This window comes from Erithacus rubecula, assembly GCF_903797595.1.
Source record: "Erithacus rubecula genome assembly, chromosome: 6".
In the NCBI taxonomy this organism is placed as follows: Eukaryota; Metazoa; Chordata; class Aves; order Passeriformes; family Muscicapidae; genus Erithacus; species Erithacus rubecula.
The window spans coordinates 24,070,363-24,078,806 of NC_136688.1; positions in this window are offsets into that span (position 1 = coordinate 24,070,363).

Here is an 8,444-nt window from a genome sequence, read left to right on the forward strand (position 1 = left end):
CAGTGAGGTGAAACTTTCTGATAAGTTACTTTAGCCCTCAGGCCTAAGCTATTGCCTCAGGAAGAAATAATTTTGATTTTGAGACCAAACTGTTTATGCTGGTTATAAAGAAGAACTCTAAAGCTGGGGGAAAGAAGGAACACTTTTGTATGCAAGCACTGTGTAAAGACAGATCTTGACTCTCATTTCTGCCCACCTTATTCAAGCATTAGGAATGACCAGACTAGCTCCTACTGCAAGTGTGCTTTGAGCTCCAAAATGGCACACATGTAGATTTGAAGTCTAGTCCATGCTTACCATGTGGTAAGCAAACCTTGCTCACTAAAACAACATTTGTGTGAGAAATAGCCTGTGAAAACTTCCCAGATGGTCTTTATTTTTTTCTTTTTGTCTTTGGTTATCAATCACAGAACTGCATGTTATCGTAATAGCTTGAGTCACAGAGAAATAGAGTCGCCTCTAGAAATTCTAGCACTCTGCAGCACCCAGCAGGGCATGAAGGAACCTTTCTGCAAGGAAACCTGGCTGACCAGGAGGTGTTTCCTGGGCAAGGTGCCACATGAGGCGTGACAGAGTCTGTGTGGCCCTTATTCAGTAGCTGCCTCTCCAAGATGTCCTCATCTGTGCTGGGAGTTTTGAAACTAACCATCAGTTCCTGTAACAGCTTTAGAAGATTTTGTTTAATGTTTAATTACCATCTTCTCCAAGCTGCCCAGAGCCAGCCTACAAGTGAGGATACACAAAATGTCAGTGAGCAGCTGATGGGAAAGGCAGAGGAAGACGAGCCCTGCTGGAGCCTGCCAAGTGCTCTGATAGGAAGGGAATTTTTCCACAAGTTTCAGTGCATACAAAGAGCCTGTGTCTTTGTTCTCTGCCCTGACACACCTGACCCACATGACAGCTGCTTCAGGATTGCTAAAAAATATTTGTGAGCAGTTGAAGCAAAACATCAGTCCAGAAATTTGAGCTGCTGGGACTCCCCCATCCAGAAACTCTTCTTTAAAAGAAACAACAGTGTCCCTCTCATGTAGGCATTGTGGGAGCCCTTCCCTCCCTCAGCTGCATCCCCAGGGGCCCCAAGATTCCTGCCTCTGACAGGCTCCAGGCTGCACTGCTGCATTTTTTATTCACTGGGTGGTATTGTTGAGCCAGAGCAGCTGCCCAGGGTGGTTTGCCAGCTCCTTTTGAGATGTCCACAAGAGGGGGCAGCAATATCTCTATATCCCTCTTGGTGCTGCCTTGGACACTACTCTCAAAGCAGCAGGGATGTGGAGCACTGCTGGAGTTGGTGCTGAGGTGTGAGATGTGAGCTCTGGGAGCTCCATAAGATGTGAGGTCCTGTTCCCGTCCTCCCCATTTGTATTAAGGTCTAATGTTATGGTCTCAAAGCATCACATCCACCTGCAAGACAGGGAAGAGGTGGTAAAACCTTCAGAAGAGCAGAGAATTAACTTAGGGTCTCCCATGCCTCTTGTAGGTGTTCTGTGGCCTGGGTTTACTTCCCTTTGGTTTTGTACGGGTTACGCAGAGGAAACCCCAGGTACTGGGTTCACCAGTCCAGCCCAAAAACTTGTCAGTGATACTTCAAAAAAAAAAAAACAAACCCAAACCCACATGGGTATTTCTCTTTTTTTTAGCTAATTGGATGAGTTTCCCAGATTTCTTTTGCTGACTTCTACTGCTCTCCCAAACACACACACTACATTTTGAAAGAACTAGGATACTTTTTCCCAGTAATCAGAGGACTTCAGGCAGTAGAACCTTCATTAAAACCAAAGCAAGCCAAAACAGTTCCTTTAATAGACTGTCATCATTTGGAAGCTCTGTCTCCCAAGCTTCACCATACAACCCTTCCCTGCAAATCTACATTAGAGGATGGAGAGGCATTTGTGACACACCTGAGGAGGCTCAACAGCTCTGGGGAGCTGTGGGGTCATTGCATGGACCATGCAGCTCTGCAGGCGAGCAGACAGGACTGCCAGCAGGGATGCAAAGCTCTTATTCTAATGTCCTTGCTAGAGGTTTTTGGTGAATGGAGTTTCTGTTAAACCAGTTTGAACTGGTTCTCTCTCATATTTAGAAACTATCCCTGCTTATGCTGTAGAATTACACCCTGTCAACAAATTTTCCTTTCCCTCTCCTCTTAGTGTTTTGGGATGGGGGAGCTCTTCTCCCCTTTACCCCAAAGCCTAGGCTAATCTGTCTTAAATGGAAAACTGATTTCCCCGGGAATTGCCTCTTGCCTGCCCTGTCTTCTGCTATCTGATCCACACACCACTCTTCTGCTGCTCAGCCATGCAATTTCCATCCTACTTCCATTTATCTCCCCATTCAGCAGCTAAGGGACTGGCCAGAGACAGAATCTGTGCAGAGCCAGCCCCTCAGGTAAAGGGAAGAGCTGGCACAGTGTGTATGTGCTCAATACTATTCTTCCCATCAGTTGTAGATGCACATTCTCAGCCAGGGAGGTTTTACCTTTTCTCCTTTCTCTTGCATTCCCATCACATTACTGTGTTAAGTATTCAAGGCTGTAAAACCCATGCAAATACCTGGCCATCACAAAATGAGTAAGCATCTGGAGGGCTCTGCTTGGAAACAGTCAATGCAGCAGACACTGCCATTTGAATATTAAAGTGTTGTGTACTGGGGGAACTTCCACCGTTGGCAAACCCTGGGGCAAGTGGGTGAGGTCCAGAAGGAAGTCTAAGTACCAAGAAAATAGCTATTTGTTTTCATCAGTAGTTTTTCACCACTAGGCTTCTCTTTCTCCCCTGGGTGAGCTTTCTGCTGGTCTGTCCTGACCCACTGCATGTGGGAGCCTCCAGCCAAGGGTGCAAGGCAGGGTAGGACCCTGGGTGAGCAGCAGAGCTGATGATTAAAAATGAGCCCAAAGGAGCAGCTCAGCATTACAACTCAGTCTGTCCTACAGCTAGCCCCTGCTGAAGGAGTAGTTCTACACTCATTCAGCTTTCCTCATATTAGAGCTGCTGCCCCTGAAACATCCTGGAAAAAAGCAATTCACTTTTCAGGGATGTGTTTTCTGCTAGTATGGCTCCTGAATGCCCCAGGGCACCAGCTGAGCACCAGCCTGGCAGAAGAGAACCTACAGGAACATGGCTTGGGGGAAGCTACCCAGAAACATCAAACCATAGCAGCCAATCCTGACATCTGCCCTAGCCCCATATGCTCTGGCTCTACACTGGAAACTGCATGCAGGTTCTGTCTGTTGTCCTGCAGGTCATGCTGCTCTTGTGGTTCAGAGAGCTTTCCCCTGAACCATCTGTAGCAAGGCTGCTGTTTGGGCAGGCAGTTTCCCTGCTGTCCTGCTTTGGCACAGTGCTGAAGCTGAGGGAGCCCAAGTGCTGCCCCAAACGCCCTCATCTGCCCTTTCACATGGATGGGAAACCTCATGAAAGGCTCCTGCTTCCCCCATGCCCCCAGGCTTTCTGCAAATTGCCTCATCCAGCTGCTGAGAAAAGGGGGCTTTCCCAGTTTTCTTCCCCACTACATTCAGGTTTATGTTAATTGTGTGTGATTAGCCAACTGTGGGCTGGAAACTCTTCTGACAGTCTTTTCCAAGGAAGCCATGAGGAAAGAGCCAGGAAACAGTGGTGGCAAAGCCCTCATATAAAACTGCAAAAGCTTCCCCCTTGAGCCTGGATTTCTGCAGCAGGAGGAGCAGGCTGCAAATGCCCAGGAGTGCAGTGTCAAGTAGAACCTGTCTCTGGGAAAAAAGCGACCTCTTATTTTGCATAAGTCACCGGAGACAGCCGGCCAAATATTTCCTGACAGGGTTGTGTGTGTGACCATCAGTAGGTCAGGAGAAAAGCTTTTTTTTTTTCTTCAGTTGTGCTGAAGAGCTTGGCAGGTTTCTAGGCTGGAGGGAACCAAGCCCTTTGTCCCTGCTCCCCTTCCTGCACTCAAGAAAGTTCCTCCAGAAGTTTTCTGTGGCTGAGGTGATCTCAAGTCTCAAAAACCTGCAGATTTGGCACTTGAGCCTCCCTTTAAATGCTGTCTTCAGCAGAAGCAAAGCAGAAATGCATAGTGGTTGTCTGCAAACCTCGAGAAGAAACTGAGGAAATAAGGATGGCAGAGAGCACAGGATACTTGTCCTTCCCTGAGAGATAATTGTCTTTCCTGACTCTGTCCACTTAATGCCCTTTCTACTTCATAGCTCCTAATGAGCTTTCCTTCTGAAATGGCCTAATTGATATGTAATTAATGAAAGCCAGAACAGTTAATCTCAGCTTGTAATGGGCTTTGCAGTATGCTGCTTGTTTCAAAACGGAGAAGGGCATGTGTACCCATCTGTTTTCTTTGAGTGCTACCTCTTCTTACCAAGCTCAGAGCTTTGTCAGACTACACAAAGATCATACTTCGTAGGGTTGGAGAAGGGCAGATGTTCTGGATAGAGGGGGCCATTTCTGTGCAAAGAGAGGGTCATGTTAAACTGCAATGACTTGTGAATATACCTGGTCCTGTAGCCAGGGCCTCCTCTGCTGTCCCTTTCAGCAAGGAGATGCACCTTGAGCTGTGCTGCAGAGATCACTGAATCCTCCTCTGACACTGTCCCCTTGTTTCCCAAGTCCTGCAGTGGAGATGTCACCCGTGGATCAGTGTTTCCTCTCCAGAGCCACTCCTGGCTCCTGCACATGAGCCTGTGCAAGGGCTGCCAGCTGACAGGCACACTCATTCAGGTGTCCCAGCCACCTCTGCCCACAGGAACACGACCAGCAAAGAAACCCCATGCTCTGTGCTGCTCAGCACCCCAGTTCCCACTGCAGTCACTGGGCAGACTGGGCTGTGGTCAGGCAGCAGACAGGTAGAACCAGTACCTGAGGCATGACTGGGCTTGTTCAAAGCCTGAACTTCCTATTGCTCCCTTGCCCCTCTCCCGTTCACTTTCCCATAAACTCTACCTTTGTTTGACTCCCAGCACACCCTCCTTTCCTGTCTTTCTGTTTTGTTTTTTTTCCCAGAGACTTCTGATATGCATTGCAAGATGTCTGGAGCTGCCAGACCGTGTGGCACAATCCAAATATCACAGCATCAGGCAGGAGATAGCATCTTTCTCCAGCTGCAGGAGCACCATGTCTCTCTGGATGTTCCTGGACTCTGTAAACTTTCTGCACCAGATGTAAAGGTGTCAGGAAAGGAAATGGTAATAATTTTTCCCAGTTTTAACCACTGAGGAGATTTTTGGCACTGTGCAAAACACTCCAATAGCTGTCTGCGTGGGACATTTGCAAAATTTGCAGGAAGTTCCACGGGACCCTAATGACTGAAAATACACACCTGCCTATAAAAAGAATGCCAGTGGTTCAAAGAAAGCAAACTTCAGTTGAGTAAACAGCAAAATTCAAGATAAGGAAATGTTCATCCCAGTATATCCCACATTCCAGCTCCCATCTGTGAGCAATGTCCAGCAATTGTGTGAAGGCAAAAATGACCTGGCTGTTCTCTCACACAGATTAATGGTGCTTTTCAGCAAATATGAACCAAACTGTCCTCTCCAGAGTGCCTTTTATCTTCATAGAGCAGAAGACAAAACAACCCCTCTTAAACAGTTCAGAGCTTGACTAGCCACCTCCTTGTGACCAGACTGCTGCTTATATGACATGGGTTTGGGGCTGTCTGCTGGGATCTGTCCTGGTGTCTTGGGTAGATTTTTGTGACTCCAAACCTGTTGGGGGCAGAGTCCTTGTCCCTGCTGAAGCAGTAAGGAAATCAGCTCTCTACCCAGTTTTCCCTGGAAAAAAGTGATGATGGGGAGCCCAGACTTCTTACTAAGGACACTGTTACAAGGGAAAAGATGATGCATGATGCTTCTTAGAAGTGGCCACTGAAAGCAATGAGACAAACCATGCTTGGTTGCTAACCAAGCCATTGCTGGTTTGTTCTGCAATCAGATGGAGTAATAATGTTGCACATAGTATGGTCCAGATTTCTCACAGAGATGAGTGTTGTGGAGCTGGGCAAAGCTCAGGGGCCAGCCCCAGAGTGAGTGTAGTTGTGAGGCATGGCAGTCCTTTGAAACTGCTTTTGAATGTAGGGCTGGAAAGGGCCTCCTGACTCATGTCCACTTACCTTCTATTTTAGATAACTTTGTCATCTAGTAGTTTTCACAAACAAGACACGTTCAGTCTCCAAGGGAAGGGGCTGTCTTTGCAGTGTTCCATCTGCAAACTTCTACAGAACCTCCAGGCTCTGTGATGAAAAAAATCTGCTTTCTAACCTGTCTTGAATTTTGTCCAACTCACACCCACTTACTTTTTGTCCAAAATTTCTCTTTTGTTTAAGAAGCTTCTTTTCTACCCCTAGCATGAGCAAGCTGAGAATCTCATGGAGAGGCTAGCCAGTGTCTGTGTCTCAACTTCTCCCTCCAGTTCATGTGATGGTTAGAGCATGTATGTGATGGTTAGAGCATTGGACCTTCTAGGTCCACAGGATTAGCAGTGAATCTCACAAAATAAGAGACATTTCAGAAATTCTTGGGGTGTCTAAAGAAGGTAAGACTGCTGACCCCCTCTAGGACAAATTAGAGGGACTATCCTGTTGTCCCAGCATCCCTCATCCTCTCAGGCAAGGATAAATACCAAAGAGGATTCTTCCATGGCCAGCCATACTTGGCCAAAGTTTAGACAGGTTCAGAGGAAAGCAAACCTCTGTGTTATCATGACAACATATATTTTAACATAGCAAGGTCTGTTTGCTCATTTAGTTTAGAAGCCCATCTGTTTTCAACCTCCCCAAACTCTCAGGGAGCACCCCTCCCTTTGCAATGCCTCTCCAGTCCCCAAGCCTTAAAGCCTTGCAGGTTGTCATTGCTGAATTGAGGCAGCTATTTAAATCAGGGATGGGGACTCCACTGATGCTCTCTGCTTCACAGATACAAAAGAAAGAGATCAACCCAGCTCTGAGGAGCTGATTAGCTGATGCAAGCATGACCCCATGCCATCTGAACCTCCAGGAAGCAAGTCAGATTGATGCTCTGCTGATAAACATATCAGCAGCTGAGGAGCTGTGCTCAGTGCAGCTCCCATAATTACTGACTCTGGTTCAAAGGCTTTTATGCAAAGGAACAATGGGCACCAAAACAGTTTTGTAGCCTGTTGTGCACTGCAGTGTTTGGCTGTGAAGGAAAGGTTTGCCCTGTCAGAGAAGCCTGCTTTTCATGTCCCTGTCCTCTTCACAGCACAGAGGTAATTCCTGCTGGTAATACAAGGCTATTGTCCACCTTTTAAGAACAGAAGCCAGGGATGTACATGCTGGCTAAGGAGATGAAAAAAAGGTTTTAGTAAAAAGGGAAGTGCCAAGCAAAAAAATATTCTTCTCATTGCAAATCTGTCCCTATTATCCAAGGATTTCCCTGTCACCAGCCTGCCTGAAATGGAAGTGACAGCTCATTTGTTTTGCCTTCACTGCCAGCAGTGGAGCACATCTGTGCATGTCATTAAGTAGTGTGCAGAAGATATTCACATTTTTTCCTTATGTTCATTTTTCCTCTTTGCTCTCCAAGTTGAGGTTCTGTCTTTGAAAATATGTCTGTGTTCAGGTTCATCTGGAAAACTGGGATGTGAGCTGCTGCCCAGCCAGACCCTGCCATCCCAGGGTGCTCAGAACTGCTCTCACCTACGTCAGAACCAGCCTCTTCTTGTGCAACTCTGCAATCAGCCATGCATATTATGACTGGACAGCTTCCTTACACCCAGAGCAGTATTTGCTTTGCAGGGGAATGCTTTGTGTAAAGCATTCATGTCCTGCTCACTCAGCAATGCTGAGGCAGGACTCTCTGGGCAGCACCTCACATATGGAGTGAGTCCCTCCAAAGTGTTTCCAGCCTTCATGAAAGGCAGGCCTTTTTCCAGTTCCCTGGGTGTCTTAGAACTCTGACCTATCTACACAAAACTAGATTATCCCTTGGAGTCTTTAATCTCTTTACTGGGATGTGGTTAATTTTCAGTCAGTTGCTTTCCTTCCTGCTCATTTTTTCTTCTTGACCCCAGAACAGCAAAGCTGTGTATTTGCACAGCAGCCAGAGCTACAGAAAGTGCATCCGTGTTATTGAAGAAGAGCAGAATTCTGTCCTAAGAGATGGGCTGCTTGGAGGGAGAGGGAAGAAATAAAAGAGCATTGATCCTCATGGATTTATCCCAGCAGGCTCCCAACACTTGTACACTTCCCACCTCACTTCACAGTATGGCAGGTGTGGTGTGAAATGTTCTGCTTCCTGACCAGCCAGAGAGATTGTGCTGGAAGTCAGAATGGAAATGCAGTTTTAAACCACTAGACTTCTTTTGCTCTCCTGCAAATACTTGCTGGGATCTGTGGAGGTACAGCCAGGCTGGTAGGCCAGGGTCACCTGAGTGTTTATTCACAGCCAGGATCCCTGTGAGGTTGACAGGGATTTCAGTGGTAAAGATGCCTACAGACAACATTTGAGA